Genomic DNA, 20,175 nt, shown 5'->3' with positions numbered 1-20,175 from the left:
GTGTCAATTAATTATCAGCTCGTGTGAATGTGAGCTAGGGTTACAGTCCATCAGCATAATGAGTGTAAGAAGAGCTGTAACCAGACACCGGTCCTATCTGTAACTAACACCAGGTTAGACACAGGCAGATATCAGTGGCAGATGCACTGGGTCTGCTATCCACTACGTGTTTGCAGTGACTGACATAAAGAATTATGGAAACTCGCCCAAAAACACACAATTTTGTCTTCAAACAAATGTTGCTCAAGGTTTTGTCCTTTTTTTCTTCTTCTTCTTTCAGCCGCTCCCTTTGGGGGTTGCCACATGTGGATCATCCCCCGTTTCCCCCTAACCCAGCCGCCAGAAATCAGAGTATTTTCCAATCCATAGCTTGTCTGTGACTATATCCTGGAGGACTTCCAAGCAATATAAAAGTAATACACAAGCAGTAACTGCTATGGTGAAAGATGAATCCAACAGTGAAACTCCAAAAGCTAAAGTTTCTCCACTGCCCGCATGACACAGGCTCCAATTTAAAAATGCCTAACGTCAGCGATGCAATGAACATGTTTACCTCGTAATACAAATAAACAAAACCCCTTTGGCTCCACGGCTAATGTCCCCTTTCATAATAACTGTACACACCTCATCTCTTTGGATTTTTTTAAGGCTCAAACCTGCGGGCTTAAAGTAGTTGCTGGCTAATCTAGTTCATTAGCCTTATCTGACAACCTAGTAATTTAGTCTTTTGCCCAAATATGGTCATAACTTTTGTGTGACACTGTACTAACCCTGGATACAAATCAGTGAGAGTTACATAAGATGAAACTTATCCCATCCCTGTAACCAAAGACCCAATCAACAGCTTTGCTAGAAGACATACGAACCAAAAAAGAACTCAAAGGACTTATTTAGGCCTTTCTAACCAAACATTTAGGCTTTTAAAACAAGATTTGACTGCTAATATAAGGTACTGTATCTTCTCACAATTCATTTAGATACATGCAACAAAATATCTCTTTTATTAGTTTATTTTGTGAGACTTTTTTTGTAGAACAACTTGCATTTATAGGTTTTATGAAATTTTACGAAATTTAAAGTATGCATAAAAAATGGATGAAAGCCCATCAACTGTCTTAACTTTTAACTTCATGAATTAGCTGCCAATGGAAATCCAGTTAGACATTGTACTCAACATTACTCTGATGACCAAAGTCGGTAGACCTTGGTTCTCTTCTGACTGAATGAATGTAAAAAAGTTCATGACAATCCAAAGTTAAGGTTCTTAAAGCATTTCAGTCTGGACTAAAGTGGCCAACCAACCAATAAACTGACCCTTCCACCCACAGAACTGTGATGCTTAAAATCACCTGAGTAATCAGTCTGTCCAACCAAATATGTCGCCCAAAAGCCTAAAACGGGTTCACAAGACTACACAGTCACACGCTTCCATCACCATACACAAGGAGCGCTTTTCCCATGACCGGTAATCTCGTTACAGTGCCTGGCAGTAACATGTACACATACCTGCCACAGCCCACTGAACTTTCCAACTCCTCGCCCTCATGTTTCACGGCTGCTAGTTATACTATTAAATTAAGCAACAACTCACAGGCTTTCCATCTCCATCTTACATAACGATTAAAACTTTTATGGACCGAGACAACAAACAGGACGGCAAGCCACAACAAAAGAGTTCTGAAGTGTAAAACCACACTAAACCCCAAGTGCCACTTTTAAGAGTGCAGAACAGTGTTTACTAACCTTTAACAACCTTTCCAAGATGATAAAGATTTTTACGATGTGAATTCATAGCGAACATTATAGTGAGCAGCATCAAAGTGAAAGAAGTTATTGTAGGATGGGATTTGTTTCAGGGCCAAATATAAACCAATGGGTTTGTGCAAATGTAATTGATTTTTGTTTATATAGCTGATTATGCCTTTAGGTCGTGCCTTAGTTTATTCACCTTTTTATGAACCACAGCATCTCTGCAGATAATGTGTGGCTGTAAATTTCAGCTCTTGTGCCACATGACTAGAGGCTATGAAAGGTCTCATCCTTCCCATTATCGCTCAAACTGTATTTATGGATATAGGCTTTTGCTTCTATAGACGGCTCAGTTGAGAGCTGGTGGTTAAAGCAAAAGCCACAAACAGCCACCCATTGTACACCCATTACAAAACCAACTCTACCAAACCACATCATCTATCTAGCTAGCTAGCTAGCTATCCTCCCCCCTCCCAATGACAACCTGTCATTGTACTTTTTTAGTGTACTGCTCATCTATCCTTGGTTACAGCTCTCTGTGTCTCTTCTTACCTCTGTTTGTCTTTGGATGGAAAGGCAACTAAATAGCTTTAAAAGCAGAGATGTGGTTCTGAAAGACAAAACGATGTAATGATGAGAGAAGAATAAGGAGAAACGTGAGATGTGTGTAACCAAGAGTTTGGAGTATCTTCTGTCAATCAACCAATATATTTCTAGCCACCAATTACGGAGGTGGCGACAGCACCAATTTGATCTTCCATTATGTACTAATGAGATCTGGATGAATAAATGGATGATGGCATGAGGCAAAAGAGGAAGGAGAGACGGGTTTTTTTTACTGTAATATCTGCACAGGAACAAAAACTGAATTATTATTAGCAGTAATAATGTTTATAGCATAACTGATACAGGATCTTTATGACCAATACAGATGCAGATGCGAGGCTCCTGACTACGGTAGACATAATGCTCCGACAATCCATCAAGCGGTGCGGCTTTGTAGCTTAGCAAAGTCGTACTAAAACATTTTCTGACAGATTTTTAGCGCCGTGTACCACATGGAATCAGTTCAAGGTCAGTAGGCACAACCAGAATTCATACATAAGGCGCACTGTCGATTTTTGAGAAAATTAAAGAATTTTAAGCACGTCTTATAATGCGAAAAAATACAGTATGTATTGCCAACAGGCAATTTGCAGAGCGCCCTCTGGTGGACAAACATGATCAACTCCCATCTTTTCTTTATGTTTTACATTTTCATTTATCAGGCATTATAATACACATACCTGAATGATCAGCAAACAGCTGATATCAGTCAGGCTCTAGTAAACATGTCAGTAGAGAAGCTGAAATACTTTATTACTATTAGATATTAACAGAGAGTGTATGCTTGCTTTCTGAAGGGAAGTTAAGTGAATGGAACAAAAGAGAATCAAATCAGAAAAAAGCCAGGGTGCTGTCTGCACCATGCCTGCTGACAGAGCACTATCCCGGGGCTGATCTCCCGTCACACCCCCAAACCTCTAATTCCTTTTCAGTTCTGGGTTGGGAATAAAAAGGTGTCACTTCAAATGTTGTAGAAAATGCTGTAGAAATGACAGCATCATCATTTGAATGTGACCTAAGGGCCCAACCGGCAGTACGAGAGCGTTAGGTTGTGTGGGGGGTGCGGGGCAGAAAACTGTCAGCCTCAAATGTGGGGTCTGTCAATAGTCATTTGTGTGCTCGTGGGAGTACATTTGTGTTTTCAAGGAGACAAGTTTCTCTGTTTGTGTAAACTGCAGAACTGCAGCCAGCAATAAAAAAAAAAGCGCCTTTAAAACTACTTTGACAGGTTTAACCTCACTTTGAACCAAAAGAAAAACTTCAAGTCAAACTCGAGTATAGCTCCGTCAGATGGCTCACCGTTGAAATGAGTGATTTTTTTTTTTTACAGCAGGGGAATATCTTCTGAGCACATCCCTCCCTCCCTATACATTATAAATTTAGGGAGTGATGAGTAAATATCCCCAGGGAAGGGCAGCAATGGCACTGTTACAGGGAGGCATGGGAAATTATGCAGTGTAAATACAGTGCCAAATAGTGAATTGGTATATTATATGAGGATGGTAAGGTATGCTATGTGTGAATGACACAATGCAGCATGAGTTGACTGCTTGAACTAGATCCAGTGTGTTTTACCAGTAACCGTATGAGGTCTAAGTCATTGTTAGTGATGACCCTGACTCTAGCTCCAAACACTAAACATATCCCTATGTTTTAGAGTCAATGAAAAAGGATTTCTGCAGATACAAGGTTAAGGTCATTACTGAAGGTGATAAAAAGGAAGGTCTTCCTTCCCCCCTGTACCAAGTGCTTGCTCATAGGGGGATCGTACTCTTGTTAAAGAGGCTTTACAATTCTTGAGATAATAGTTATTGTAATTTGGTATTAACCAGTATCCTTGTGCACTGTAACTAGCAGTATAAGTCAAATATATGTTTGGCTCATTCCATCTATCCACTTCAATCAAATATTCTGCTTTTTTCGTTAATACTATGTGTTCAATCTGCTCCTAGCATCAGTATCTAATGCTGACGTCTGTTTTGCTGCTTTCTGTCAGCTCATGCTCCTAAACAGGCAGGTACAGGCCAGATAAAGGATGCAGACAGAGGATGTGTAGGTGTCTCTGTTTACACTGCATTGGCTGTTTGCATACATGCTAGTGTAACAATATGTCTGTCAATATGCGCTACCCAGGTGGTCCTTTGCTGACAATACCCAGACGGCAGCTTTTAAATCATGTGGACTTGTATAGGACTTCGGAATGAGAAAATTAAAATGAAGCATTGTTTCTCTGTTTGATTTCTGACCATGCTCTCAACTGGCTGTGGAACTGTATATGCTTCAAAAGGACGGTTTGTAGTTGTTTCTTTCGGGTCCTTGAGACTAAAGACACTGGGGCACAATGACGACAATTTAGTGCTTAGATTACTGTGCAAATACAGCGCAGTACAGACATTCTCCCCACTGCTATCTGATCAGAAGCTCCACATGTGCTTATTGTTTGGAACAAACCACAGACCCTTCAGATTTACTGGAATTTGGGGATCTTTTTTCAACATTGTATAAGTTATGTGCATAATCTTTAATTTCAATATGAAGCAAGTGCGTAACTGGTTCTGAAAAGCGGTCACATGTGTTTGAATCTATGCATGGTTATACAGGGAGAACAACACATTTGTTAAACACTGTGCATGCCTATGGTAACTGTGGTTAAATGCCAATCCAGGTCAGAGGGCTCTAATCCTTCCATCCTGCCAATATTTCTTCTTCACCAGATCTTTTATTTTTCTGGCTCTCATTTTGTCTGTGTGCACGTTTCTACTGCAAGAGTGAAATTGGCAAAAAGAAACAAAGAACAGAAAAAAAGAATTCAGTGTGTGAATGAGGGAAGTTTTGCCCTATGGAGACAGGAAGTTAAGCGCCAGCAGAGCTGAACGGAGATACAGAAAGCGCGGGCAGAAGACAGAGTGAGGAGAGATGGAAGCGACCCAGTGGAAACCATGATGTCATGATTGGTGAGGTGCGACCATCCTGCAGTCACATTGGCACCACATGGACACTAGTGGAAACACACACACTTCTCTGTCTCTAACCGATCACAGCTGCTGCTAGAAACAATGCAGCCATTGTCATACTTTAACTTCTTTATGTGCTTGCACACACACACACACACACACACACACACACACACACACACACACAGAGCGGATCAGTACTGAAACATTCTGATACTTCAAATCCTTCCAAATTGTGATGCTCGTTGGTAAAACCATTGAAAGCTCCGGTGAGTAAAATACTTTTGGAAAAGTGGAAAAGATCTACATCTTACATCACCTGAACATAGCGCTGTCATAAACTGGTTTAATGCTGTAATGATGTGATCTTCTGGACAGATTTACAGGTCAAAATACTACAAAGGATTAATTTTCTTTGTATGCAACACATTAACTAAAAGCCTGAGTCAGGTTTCAGCGCACTTTTTCCATTCTATTATTAATCCTGCAGAAATACTACGCATGCTGATTAAAGCCAAAACTGGCGGCTCTGAATGAGGTATTTTCTCAGCCCCGTGGGAGAAGAGAGAAAACAAGCTATGTGGGTGGGAAGACTAAACACGAGCTAACGGGCTGACGCTCGTAACTAAAGAAGGACAAGTTAACTCATTAAAGATCAATTATGGAGAGGGGGTGGATGAAAAGCGAAGGAGAAATGAGGAGGATTACGGGAGTGGGGGGCTGGAAAAGTGGTGGAAAACATTCTGCAAGCGTCTCTGGTGAAAAGAGAAACAACTTGTATCAATTTGGTTAGCCATGCAAGCTGCAAAAGCATGAGTACTATTAGAAGACCGCATGAAGGATTGTCATAACCACATGATCTTTATCACATGAATTTCCTCAGCTGCTGAAGTCCGCTTCGGCACGGGCTTTAATGCGCTTCCAAGTTCACCATCCTCACATTCTCAGAAATGCTGTTTTGCAACAAGCATCATTTGTAAATGGTGGTTTCGTGTAAAATGCCGCTTCGTTAGAGAACAATGGCGGTCACGGCTAAAAAGAAACCGACAACGGGATTCCCGTATCAAAACCATACGTTTTGTCGAGGCACCCGACCGCAGGTTCGCCCAACACGCCGTGACTCCCCCCATCCTCTTTAGATCTGATTTTAATGCTTGTTAGTGCACATGGTCTTTTGTTACCCTGCAAAAGAGAACCACATGCGCATTTGTGTATCGGGGCCGTGGGGGGCAAAGTATCTGATGGACCCGAACTTTAGCACATTTTGTTAAAAGCATGAATTCCCTGAGAATTAAATAAAAGCAGCCGAGGGGAAGAGCAAGCCATTTGCATCAAAATTGCTTTTGTGTTAAAAGCATATTCTCATTTTCTAATATGCTGTGTCAATGAGGAGTCTGTCAGATGTTTGCATCAGTGTGCATTTTTTAGTGGGAGTTAACAGATGCGGCTTCTTTTTTTATTCTGGCTGCAAAGAGGAGAGAAAAAACCCAAATACACTGAAATTTGCATCACATTTGCCTTTCATTAAAGCTCTTAATGTTTCTGTATTTCTCTAATAAAATGGCCTGTTTTGATAAAACCGAGCCCTACATCAATTAGATGCTACTTAACTCGACGCCTGCTGTAAAGTTGCGTTTATGGAGATTGATGCAGGTTTTAAAAGTCTGGTAAACTCTGCTGTGCGGAGTGAAAGGTGTGTAAACAGGTCACGGATCAGTGGTGCTCTCGCAGCAGCACATGCTCATTAAGACGGCTGACAGAGAAAAAGACAGCAGACCGGAAACATGTACTGACCCTCAATCTGGAGAAACAAATGAAATCCAGCATGATGAGCAGCCTGAGGAAGAGAAACTCTTTTTGAAATTACAGACAAAAATGAAACGGTAGCATAGCCCGCTGCTATGTTTAGATGGAAGGTCCGTAACATCCCAGTGACCCATTTTCACTCCCTACTCGTCGCAGACTGATGTTTGTCACCAACAGTCCTGTGCAAAATCTTGACTCATCTCTCATTTCTTTATATTTTGCTAGAAGAATGATGCAGTGATTCAGTCACACATATGCAAGAAAAATATATGCATATAAGCCAATAAGTCTTTATGAGGCCAATCTATGACTGACCGTGTTCCATTGTGTGTTGTCCCATCCAGCTGCAGGTTTACTATTTTATTGGCAGTCATGCTGAAAATGAAGTTGTTGCCAATCAGATGCTTTGTATTGCAAAGAGCATAGAAAAAATATGCTTGTTCAAATGGGTGTGAATGGGTGAATGATGCAAGTTGTGTAAAGCACCTTGAGTGCTCAGATAGCGTGGCCCCAAAAATGACATGTTTTACAGATGGTTGTAGACACCATCCTCTGTACAGACTCATTAGAACATATTAATCCAATTCATTTCAAGTTTATTTATATAGCGCCAAATTACAACAACACTCAGAGGTCAGTCCAGTTCTTGTGTGATTTGGCATGCCTCAGCATTTTCTGTTTTCCTTCCTTGAGAATGTCTTCTTGACAGCCACCCATCCACTGAGATCATTTCTGATGAGACTTTAGTGAACAACAGACGGATCGGCTGAAGGGCCAGATGCATCTCTCAGGTGTTGTGTCAGGTTGTTGCTGGATTTCTTTTCCCTATTTCCTAAAAACATGACTTTCAGATACAGTAGAGAGTTAGAGAGCTGCCACTTCTTCTATTGTCCTCCACTTGTGGTCCAGTTTCCTCAGTTTTTTAAGGACACACTGCACACCACGCCGAGATATGTCAAATTCTTTGGGCTAATTGCCTTTTGGCAATCATCTTGTTGGCGTAAACATGCAATTTTACGCCTGACAAAACTGGTTCTTTGCTAATGGGGAGGCACATCGCTAAAGTTTTATAAAGCACTTTGAGTGCTCAGGTTGAGTAGAAAAGCATTATATAAGAGGCAGTCAATCTTCCATTGACTTCCATTGATACTGTTTCATCCAGTGTTGTAAATGGAAAACCTCTGGATTGAAGATGAATGAAAAAACATCCAATGTCCAAAGATAAACTTTGGCAGGCCTTTAGAAAGCCTGGAGAACTACACTGAAAAAAAGGGACTGGCCATCTCTTGGATTTATGTAAGCATCTTGCATGTATTTAACACAATTACCTCATGTTTTAAAGATAAATGTAACTATATAGTGTAAAAACTACATGATATGCAGAAAGGGTGTATTAAATTGTTCATATCATGTTCAGGTGAAGTAAGTCAATAAGATAGCAACGTTAAATCTCGTGAAACCACGCGTGATTTCATCTCGCGGGCTTTGGATCGTGGTTCAAAAAAGGCATCCATCTCAGTCAAGTCGAGTAGCCAACTCTACGTTTTTGGTATGTCTTGATTTTTTGAATTAATATTTACCATATTTCAGCCAAATGTAGTTAAACGTCTAGAGTGTTGCCATGTAACATGCTAAAAAAGAGCCATTAGCTTATTTGCTGTTTTATCTGTTGTCAAAGAATTGGCGCTTTTTCATTTGAATTTGTCTTTGGCACAAGAGCCGTAATATCACATTAAACCTAATTACGAGGCACTCATAACATAATTTGGTTTTCTGTGTGAATAGATTTGTCAACTGACTCTTCAGTTACATTGTGTATTTACTGCACCGTGGTGTTAGTGAGATTTTGGACATTGAACAGCTTTAGCTAATATCATCAGCGGCATTATGCTAGCTTACATCCCTACCCCTCCTGCCCTCACCTGCTGTCCTTTTCTTTTTGTTTTTTTTGCTGCACATTGAGAGACCACATCTATTCTGCATTTCACCAGGAGTCAGCTGATGGATTGTGGGTTCAAGGTGTTATGGTAAGAAAGTATATTCTATTTTCGTTTCTGTAACTTAATTATAATAGGTTTTTTATAATTATTAGGTGCATGCATACTCACCCTATTAAAACAACTGAGAAATCCAAAATCTGCCATAGGTTTAACTTATACCTGTATGTATTGCCAGAAAGGTGATTACTGGACTCGCATTAATGCACACTTGAACTAAAATGAGGTTGTAACTTGTGGGTTCTTGGGTTGCAAATCAGAAACAAACATCTTTGGATTTTTTTAATCCCATAAGATCTGGAAACACAGTTTTTATTCAACAAAACATTACTGATTAACCAAGCACAGTGCCTGCTGTTATTTCAAAATTTCAAAATGTTATTTCAGATAAAATGCAGCATTCCAGTGCATCCCAACCATGCCTTTACAGTCAAGGTTTCTGACGGAGCTGAGTTTCTCTCTGACAGTCTGCTGAAAGTGTTTGCAAAGTGATCGGGGGAACAGTGCACAAAGCTAAAGGATGTAGCTGCCATGATGACAGTAAGAACTTTAAAATTCTTTAACTACAAAGTGTATATGTATTGCATTAGGTCAGTAAAAGATTTTTATGCTGCATCCATTGAAACAGTCAACTATTACCTGTGAGTACTGATTCCACTGAAAGGATGCCATTCTTTTTTGTCATGCATTTACTGGCCCACTGAGAAAAAATTATCTTTTTTTAAAAATATATGTTCTGGAAACTATATATCCATAAAGTTGATGTCAAACAGGAATTTTTGATATTGCTTTGTAGATGCTGGTGTTGCATGTTGACTGGTTTAAAAAGTCAAGTTTTTGTCTGGGATCATTTTCTTCTGTGCTACTGAAAAGTTCACAAATCTCTGTTTTCTTTGTTATAATACTTTAGGATGACATTAATGCTCAAAGGGAGTCTCATCAAAGTGCTCCGCATCTGTGTGAAAGACAATTGCAACATCTTGGTGCAGGAGTTCATGGTGAGTGTTTTATGAGTAGATTGTGGCTTTGCAACATTTAAAAATGCATTTAGTTATCCACTTGATCCTCATTGGACTGGTTAGGACCAGTAGTCCTCTTTAATAATTTGAAGTTCACATGAGGCCTGGTAGTGAACTCGGCCGCCCCCCCTTGAGGCCCCACCCCCACCCCTGTATTAGGGGTCACATCAGTGTGAAAAAACTTTAAATTTGTCATTCTAGTGAACAAAGAAAAATCCCCCCAGTATTTACATTAGCTTTTGTTTGAAAAAAAGACCAACTGACCAACAGCTAACCAAATTGTGGGGCTGAAAGTCTAAATTCTAACATCTTCTGAGTGACATAACCTGGATTTCTGATGGGCCGGTGTCTTTCTAACAAAAACTAATGTAAAGCATTTGAAATTATTATGTTTTTCACCCTCTCTTAGAAACTCTGTTAGACCATGAATGGCAGCATGGCAGGCCACTCTTTGGCTATAGCTATTTACTATGGTTTAAATTACTCTAACATTAGAACTGGTAGATTCAAAAGAGATGAGTTTAAAAGGGAATCTTAAAAAAATGTTTTGTGTTTAACCAGGACTTGACTGAGGCCACTGCACAGATTGAGAAAACCACAATGAACATCTGTCTCTAGAGGATGCGCCAGGCAATGACTTTTCTGATGTTGGCATCATCATCGAGGGTATAGTAGTTCTTCAAGATCTGGATAACGTGACCTTTGCAGTAGCCATGCTGTTTGGACCTTTTTTATTCCTTCAATATGAGTTACCCATCACAACTCTGCTACACTTTTGAGGTGATTCAATGGGTGGTAATGGAGTTGGATGCAACTCAGCTCTCAAGAAAAGCTCACAACTAAGACAAAACTGCTCCTGCAACGAAGCTCACTGTTATGCATGTGAGGTGACCAGCTCTAGGTGAGAGGACATTTAAATCTCACACTTGTTCTGCTGCATTTTTGAAGCTCAATTCCAGGAACAGATCGCAGGGTTCATTTTTATATACTCTGCAACTGCCATGAGGACGAGCCGTTTTTTTTGTTGTTTGTTTTTCCTTTTGCTCTGTACAAGTTCTCTGTTTGTCTGTTTGGCAGCATTTTTCAATTTCTGTTTGTATTTTTTCTTTCTTTTACTAGTGAAGAGATGTAGCGTGAACAGTTATACAGTCTAAATATCCCATATGGGTCGTGTGAAATGGTATTTTCAATTTCATTCAGTTGAAGTAAAGAACGTTGAATATTTCTAAGTGTGCTGTTTTGAACCAAGATGTCACAGTATGATCAGTGCTGTAATTTTTGACAGTCACTGTATCAATGTTATTTTTGCGTCTCTTGAATAAAGTTTTTGACCTGCAAGTGCTAATTTCTTTAGTTATTGGGGTAAAATGGGTAATGTTAATAGGAAGGTGTTTGCCAATTCAGTAACCTAATTTAATGTTAATGGAAACTAACATTACCTCAAATTGTTTAGTTATAATTGTTGTTTAACTGAATCTTGACGTCAGAGGCCTTAAATAGAATGTTTTGTATTGTTCTTTCCCAACATTTTTCAAAAGAAAGAGTCTAATTTCTTTACTGTGATTGATTCCAGAGAACACGGAAGAACTGACATTATTTAACTGTTGATTTATATAGATTCAGTGGAGGAGTAATGTCAGTTTAATTCTTTACCTACTGTCAATGCAGTGAAATTAGACATTTTGTTTTTAAAGGTTACTGGTGGATGCCAGCAACCATCTTGGAAGAGAACAATACAATCTGTTATAAGGCCTCCATTTGAAAATTGTGTATTTGATACTAGAATATAATAGCAAAATGTAATTTGAAGATAACATGTAGTATTTAAGTGACCAAGTAGTATTGGGTAAAAGTTATTGAATGGTGTTGGGATAAAGTGAAAAAATTGTGAAGGATTAAAATATTCCAAGAGCTCAAATTACTTCATCAAAACATGTTTAAGTCACATTTTATCAACACAAATTGCACAGGTTTATTGAACATGAATAAATTGTGTTAATTTAACTCAATTGTTTAAGTTGCTGCCAAAGCAAAACATCTGTGTGCAACAAATGTCCACCATTGAATTAAGTAAATCCAACAACATATTTTTTTCAGTGTATTGCTCAAGAGCACCGTTCAAGACTTTAGAAAATGAGAAGAAAGTCTGGTTCCCTGGAAGCAAAATATAAAGAAATAGATCAAGACTTTTGCACAGTACTATAGGTGTCACATTGGAATTGTCATAGTTTCAGTAGGAGTCATGAGACTGCAGGCCAAGGTGTTCTGCCTCTGTTGTCATATCTTCCTGATAACCAGGCGAGCTTTACTGTCTTAACTAGAAGAAGTTTGCCTTTTAACATGTTTCTCACACTGTGAAAGACTGTATTTCAACCCAAGCTATGATTTATTACACTGAACCTAACCAGACAGTCTTAGTGCCTAAACCAAACTAAAGAGCAACAAAAACCCCCAAAGCCAATAACCAAAAATAAGAAAAAAGTACTTGAAGTTGAGGCAGTCGTGTGATTGTGTCACCCAAAAGTCTGCCACCCTTTCCTTTGTCAAGGTTTTAATTCCTTCTCATGTTGTGAAATGATTCTACTGGTGCGCTGGAAAACAACTAAAGGGGAAAATGACACTGTTCATTAAAATATGACAGCAAAGGGTTCCCGCTCGGGTTGGTAGTGAGAATGTGTTGAAAGAGTGTCCAAGCCGGTTTATAGAGATGCAGTGTGGTTGGAAGGTGGATGAAGGAGACAAAGTGAAGCAGTAATCATTGTGGTTTTGATATGGTCCTTTGTAATGAATGCAATTTCATAGTCTGTCTGTGTCATAGTCTGTGTCAGCAAAGCATGGACTCGCAGCGTCATGCCAATAAAGCTCCCGGTGAATTCATGTGGAAAAAAAAAAAGATAGACAGAGCGAGTGAGGCAGTCTTTGTATTTTCCCATTATTCTGAAGATGAAAAAGCTACAGCAGAGCTGTCCACCGACCGATGCCGGCACTCCTCACAGGAACACGCTCATTAATGCAGGAAGCTCGAGTGAGTTGAAACCTCCTGCTACTTTGTGCTAACAAACAAGAGAACCAGCTGAACACCTGCTTCATATTCTCAACGGAGTAATGAGAAATACTCAGTTGCCAGCTCGCTCGGCGTCCCTCCGTATCTCTCTCTGGTCATTCGATTCAATCAACGTGCTGAGAGAGACAGATGAGATCAGAGCTTTGACCTCTACTCATGAGCAGTCATCTCAGAAAAACACACACACACACACACACACACACACACACACACACACACACACACACACACACACATTTCAAGACAACGGCCCTATTTGAGGAAATGACATCATCATCAGCCCGTGGTGTCGCTGGGGTCAAGGCTGGCTGGAACCTGTCTCATCACGGAGATTATCCCAGCGAGTGGCTATTACACACCATATGAGGGATTGCTACGACGAGGGTAACTACAGAGACGGCCCCTCCCCACACGCACCCTCATCCCCACCACCATCCAAGTTGGATTGATAGCGCAGCCCATTACTGATAGATGGATGAAGCAGATTACGAAACGCTCCATTAGTGTCACCTCATATAGGCGGGCAAGATGTGTGTGTCTGCAGCACACAGGGTTGCGCAGGAGAAGATGAGGTGTCTGGAACAACCTGGCACTTGTCTCTGATTGTAGTGGAGGCAGTATGGATTCTTAAAGGTTATCTGCAGCATAATCTATTGGCACGAAAGCCATCAGAATATGAATCCGAGATATTTTAAGCCAATGCAAAATTAACATTTAATGTGATGTGTAGATATAACACATGTTAAATTTGTACTTTTGTAGCAACTCAACCTTTCGGACTGGATTTATTTTATATTGGTGTTACGACCAATTTTACTTAAGGATCAATCTAACGGAATTTAGACCATTTGACAACAATTAAGACTAATTTTAATGAAAAACACAAACTTTACCTTTAACTCACCGTCAAACCTCATGGTACTACTGTAACAATCACTGACTAACAATAAGGGGCTAAGTCTTAACTTTGTGTCCACAGTCACACAGGCCAAAAGATTGGTTGGGGGTCGCCTGGCGACCATCGCCGTGAAAAAGTATGCATTCCCTGACCGATTGTGTGTCGTTCCCCAGCCCCAGTTATACTGTAAATCCCTAAAAAGCAGTCGGTAATCCTTGGTAATCAGCAGTTTTTTGGGAAAATGTATTTTCCAGTTTATTGGTGAGTGACTGCGGGAGCTTAACTGCTGTTTCTTGATAAAATTGGTCACAATGACGTACACAGTGCTGCACTTAAAGCCTCTTTGCAGTTGCTTTGATCACCAGCAGTTGATCATGGGCACCCATAGTTTGCATAAAGGATTGTCTGCAAACTTGTCTGCAAACACTTGCAAACTACTTGCAAAGCGGTTGTGAAACTGTGAAGAATGCAAGACAAAGTAAAAGTTCTGCCTTTACCACTGGAACCAACGTTTTCCAAAAGGGGCAACTTTTCTTGTCAAGTAGAACAGTCACCATTTTTCATTTTGCGTCACACTTTTTGCAGTTTGACTAACTTTAAGTGTAGCTAGCGACTGCTTGCAGACAAACTTACATTTTCCATGCAACTCCAGCAATTTGCAATCACAGGGAGATTTTTCATGCTGCACCTTGACCAATCTGACCAAGCGACAGCCAGCAATCACTGACTGGAGCCTCGGGGTTGCAGACAGGTCTCTAGGCCTGTGTGATTTTGACCTTAAGCTAAGATTTAAGGTGTAGCGTTTTAGCACCAGTTTTTGATTATGGTTCGTGCCTTATAATAGCAGAGCTGTGCTAATGGCTTCCTGGGGTAATGTTATTACATAACATGTGATAACAATTGCAATGTTAAGACTATCAATTCGTAGACTGACAATGTACAATTTTGTGTGTGTTATAAAGCTAGCCTTGGTATTAAACACAAAGTAAAATTGAATCAATGGCCATTAGTTTCGTATCTATTTGGTCACAAATAAAAGTACTGAAGGACAAGATAAAAAAAAAACACTATTTTCTGAGCCAAATGCACCGAATTAAGCTGTTAGTGGTTTGGTTGCCAAGAGAATTCACTAAATGCCAACAATCTCAATATTTCCATATGTAGCAGGTGGACACTATTCATACTACTACATAGTTCCTGTGAATTTTTCTAGAATACAAATTTTGGATTTCGACCATTCAAATAAAATGGACTTAATTGGCTGGCCATCCCACAGAAGAATGGATATTGAGTGGGTGGTGTTCATTAGCTGCCTGGCTGCTCCTTTATGTCACATCCGAATACAAGACAACATGCATGAATGAACACAAATACACACACACACCACATGTGTACCCAATGATACACTCCAAAGACGGTGACCATGGCCCCCGTTTGCCTGTGTTTCATTATGAGCTGTCGCCACACCCACCCACCTTGACCTGAGACGACAATGATCCAGTACAAGGCTCTCTTTTTCTCCTCTTCTCTCTTCCCATCTCATTCCCTAGATGAGAGTATTATTAACCCCTATGGAACCGGCGGGAAGGTGATTCACCTCCTTTACGATAATGTCACCCATCCTCACCTCATCTGTTGGCTAATGGAGCCTGGAGGGCTGGTTGAGTTGGGCGGTGTGGATATTTAATCTTGGGACAAAATTACTCATCGTTAGAAATTAGAAAAAGGAAAGAAACGAGTTATTTAAAGATTCAAGAAAGACTTTTTTTATGTCCAGTTGTGTTTCATAAATTAAATAATATGCATGTTATGCTGCTAATGTCTCTGTATATATTTTGATATCTAAACCACAAAGCTACATTTGCATTTATGTGTGAAATAAAAAGATTATTGGAAATAACTGCATTAAATATATTTTAACTCCATAACTATACTTTATATGCTCTTAGAATTTAAATATAAGATATAATGGAGCTCATTTTATGACCTAAGGTTGCTCCTGTCATTAGTTGATGCTCTAAATGGATTGTGGGAGTTGGAGTTTTCTATCAGGGCGAGCACTGGGTCCTTTTAGCCTGTGGTGACCTGTGATCGATGGAGACCTGGCAGAGTTTTAGCCGTTAACGCTGCTGTTTTAAAGCTGCTAGCACAGACCACCCCTCTGCTCTCATCGCTCCTTTCATTCCACACTTTCTCTCTCTCTCTCTCCTTCTCTCTTGCCAGTGTCCCTCTGTCACATTTCTCATCTTCTCCCTAGCTCCGGCATCCACCGTTCCCTTCCTCTCTCCTGGCTCCACCATCCTCACTTCCTCTCTCTGTCTCATCCATCTGTCTGCTTTTAATCTCTCCCTCTCCCCATGTCTTCTGCTCTCCTCCCAGCTCACTTTCATCCCTCTCTCTCGCTCGGTGCTGTAGAGTGACAGCGCAGTTAAACTGTTATTGGCTTCTGCAGAGGAAGCAAAGCAGCGGCACAAAGAGAGGCAAGTGTGTTTGTATGTGCTGTTGCAAAGTCGAATATGAAAGCATACGGTTCAACGCGGTTACCTCTGAACGCTGAAAAAGTTTTAAGGAAGGTGGTTAGAGTGGGGTGGGGAGCAAAAGAAAAATATAAGGGGCTCCAATGAAAATACAGCATACAGCAATGTTATTACAGAGCGATAGCATCACTCAGTAATTACACACAGAAGAATACAAATGTACTGTTTTCAGTCCAGCGCTGCAGCTTAACAAACACTTTGTAGGTTACTGACCCCCAGTAGTGAAATGTTCCCTAAATGTTCTGTTTCATTTCATCATGAAATAGTTGTCTTTGGCTGTAGCCAGGATGTAATATTGCAATTAAGTACCCTGGCTTGTGTAGACTAACAGACTGCCTGGAAATGATACCAATATGTGAAAATTAAATCCATACCCAACAATAAAGCAAAGAGAGAAGTTAGCTGATATTAAAAAGACTTTTTTTTTACCCCAATTTACCTATTTCAATAAAACCGGTAATTTAACACATCTTGTTACAATATATTACAGTATATCTCATACACCCTCCTAACCACTTCTTGTTAAATTCAACAGAATACAATACCGCTGTTAGGAAAATTGACACATGAAAGAATGCTGAAGTATACTCGCTTTCAGTCTCCCACGACTTTGAATGTCAGAATGACTGCAAAGCAGCTTCAAAGATTCGGTGATTTCACAGAAATTTCAGCTTCACTTTTAGACAGCTGGTAAATAGCCACAAAGAGGAAGTCATCGCAGTTGTCCCTACTAATCAATCTGGTTGGGTGATAGTTCCATAGCTGATGCTTTTCTAGTCTGACTGTGTTGCTTTTGAGTCACAAAAAACTAAAAGAGAAGCTTTTCCATCCATGTATCTATCAGTGCTTATTTAGACCAAAGTCACAAAGGCCTAGAGACCAGTTGGCAAACCCGTGGCTAGGAAAAAATATGTATTTCCCAATCAGTTGGCAAGCTGGCTGTTTCTGAAATAAATAAGTCCCCATAGCAACCTATGGTAAGATTGTGCATTCCCTGAGTAGGGAGTAGTCAGTAACAGGTTATAGCAGGTTTTGCCTAGTCTGCATGGAAGACACAAGTCTGCAAACACTTGCCAACTGTTTGCTGAGCAATAGTGAAACTTCTTCTTTTGACTGCTTCCTTGAGGGTTGCCAAAAGGGCCCATTTGCCTTCATCTCACTCTATCCCTCAGCATGTCCTCCATGACCACATCCATAAACTTTCTCTGCGGTCTTCCTCTTTGCCTCTTGCCTGGCAGCTTCCACTATCCCTCCTCAGCACATGTCCTTAGCCTTATCTCTCTCCAAATCACGCAAACTGAGCTGTCCCTCTGATATACTCATGTCACCCCAACCGGTCGTAGCAGATGACCGCCCCTCCCTGAGCCTGGTTCTACTGGATGTTTCTTCCTGTTAAAAGGGAGTTTTTCCTTCCCACTGTTGCCAAAGTGCTTGCTCCCAGTGGGTCATATGATTGTTGGGTTTCTTCTCTGAATGTATTATTGTAGGGTCTACCCTGCAATATAAAGCGCCTTGAGGCGACTGTTGTTGTGATTTGGCGCTGTATAAATGAAATTGAATTGAACTGAATTGAATGTCTAATCATGTCCCTCCTTTTGAAACCCCAGGGTTTTGAGCTGGTATGTTTTTCCAATGCTTGTGCTAGGTACCTATGTTTACCTATGTTTGCACTTCTGAACCCACCACTAGTAGTTCATCCTGATTACTCAGTAGCTTATGTTCTGCATTTGTTCACTATAACGGATCTTTGATATGATTGCTTCATTTAGGTCCTTCAAACTGCTTGCTTTATACAGTAGGAAACAAAATCAATCCCAAATAGGGGATGTGTGTGGATGCTGGTACAAATGGGTTATATGCTCCATGAATATGTCGGGAATCGTCAGTTGTTGGAGACAATAGACGTCGGTCATAAAACTTGAAGCATAAAAGATGTGGTTTGAATCTACCTCACCTCTCGCCTTAGCAGAGAAATTATGCTCCTTTCAAACTCTCTGTTGGCTACATTAGGTTGTAGATGCTGACATAGGCCCCCAGCTTTATGACACAGTATGAGTCAGCTCTCTGCCAGAGTGACACAGATAACACACATAAACCAACGCTCAGTCTCACTCCACTCCAAAAAGTCATGTCTGACTGAATACACTTGCTTTCACCCGTGTCATAAATTGATACAGCGACAGGTTTATTCTCTTCCCTCCTGCACGTGTGCAAGTGTACATATCCTTGCGCACGGCAGGGCATTTTCACCATCTCGCTCCGTCACAAATTACCTCATTAAATTTCATTGCATTAAAGCCACTTTTATGAATTTAGCGTAGTCCCAGGCCCATTGTTCGCCTGCAAATGAGATTAAAGCAACATTTGCCTTTCTCCCCGCTTTCAATTATATTTCTGGAAGGACAGTTCGGGCACAGCGCCTTAATGAGGAGAGATGAAAAAAAGGGAGAGGGAGAGAGAGCGGTGCATTTATGGACATTTTCGGAATTAAGACAACAGGGCAACACATTTGGGAAATTCTAATTTTCCTTTCACTGTAGTTGCTGTTAAGGTTATTATGATTATTATTTCATTTCTTGTGTCAGTGGTTTCTGCCTTTGTCTGGAGAATCTGCTGTTTGTTGTTGCTGTCTCTAACACACAGAGCAAAAAACGGCAACTAAATAAAACGCAGCGAGCGGTTTTATCCACCCATTCAGATTAATTATGTATATCTATGTGTGTGTTTTCCTGTAATCAGCACTGTGTACCGCTGTGGTGTCTGTTATCATGTCCCCCTATAGGGATGCAGCACAATAAAGTAGAATGAGCTGAGGTTAAGCCTAAGACTCCCTTTACACAATGCAGATTACAACAAGTCCCAGCAAAAACACACACACACACGCGCACGCACACACACACACACACACACACACACACACACACGCACGCACGCAGGAGCTGATGGTCAATGGGATCATGTTGCTAGGCAACAGATTCAACTCCTGGCAGTAAAATGCTAGTTTTTGGCACTGCTGAAGAACCTTTACTCCAGGACGTATAACTTAAAATACTGGAGGCTTGAATATATTCTAAAACATCTGAGTGTGATAAGGCTTAAAACCCTCAGCAACCAGAATGTCGCTGAGGTTTTATTTTCTTTTGCTTTGTACTGGCATAATCATTTATACAATTTCTAACAATCCAAGATTATAAATCTGTTGTGTGAAAAGGTACAGTGTTGTATTCTGCAGTCTAGCATGGATGCACTGTTATTCCTCATGAAACTGATAAACCTGCTGAACCACTAACATGGTACTTAGTGTACTTGAGGAAGCAATCAGCATGTGAACATAGCTGGAAACAGTAAGGCCTTTTACTACACCTCTCTCACAGTTATCACTTCAGCTGTAGCAATTAGTTGATTAACTCAAGCCTCAGTCACACAGCCCTAGAGACCAGTTAGGGACCATCTGGCGAGCATATATAGTCCCTGAATGCCTGTGAAATCAGTTGTCAGTTGCCATGAAATAGATTGCTAAATCCCCATTCATGCAGGTCTAGAAA

General features: G+C 40.4%; 1 protein-coding gene and 1 long non-coding RNA gene across 5 annotated transcripts in view; one reads left to right on the top strand and one right to left on the bottom strand.

The window, feature by feature from the left end:
• The window catches only part of LOC309697328 (plexin-A1-like), a 330,439-nt gene that overhangs the window by 179,426 nt on the left and 130,838 nt on the right, over positions 1–20,175 (bottom strand). The window lies entirely within an intron of this gene.
• Positions 8,716–11,645, top strand: LOC309697342. The gene is made up of 4 exons (XR_014273798.1): positions 8,716–9,142; positions 9,500–9,652; positions 10,023–10,110; positions 10,693–11,645. It is a non-coding gene; the product is annotated as an uncharacterized lncRNA (long non-coding RNA).

This window comes from Aulonocara stuartgranti (genome assembly GCF_965226115.1).
Source record: "Aulonocara stuartgranti genome assembly, chromosome: 20".
NCBI lineage: Eukaryota > Metazoa > Chordata > Actinopteri > Cichliformes > Cichlidae > Aulonocara > Aulonocara stuartgranti.
Note: the sequence above shows the minus strand (reverse complement) of the source record. Positions and strands in the feature narration are given on the sequence as shown.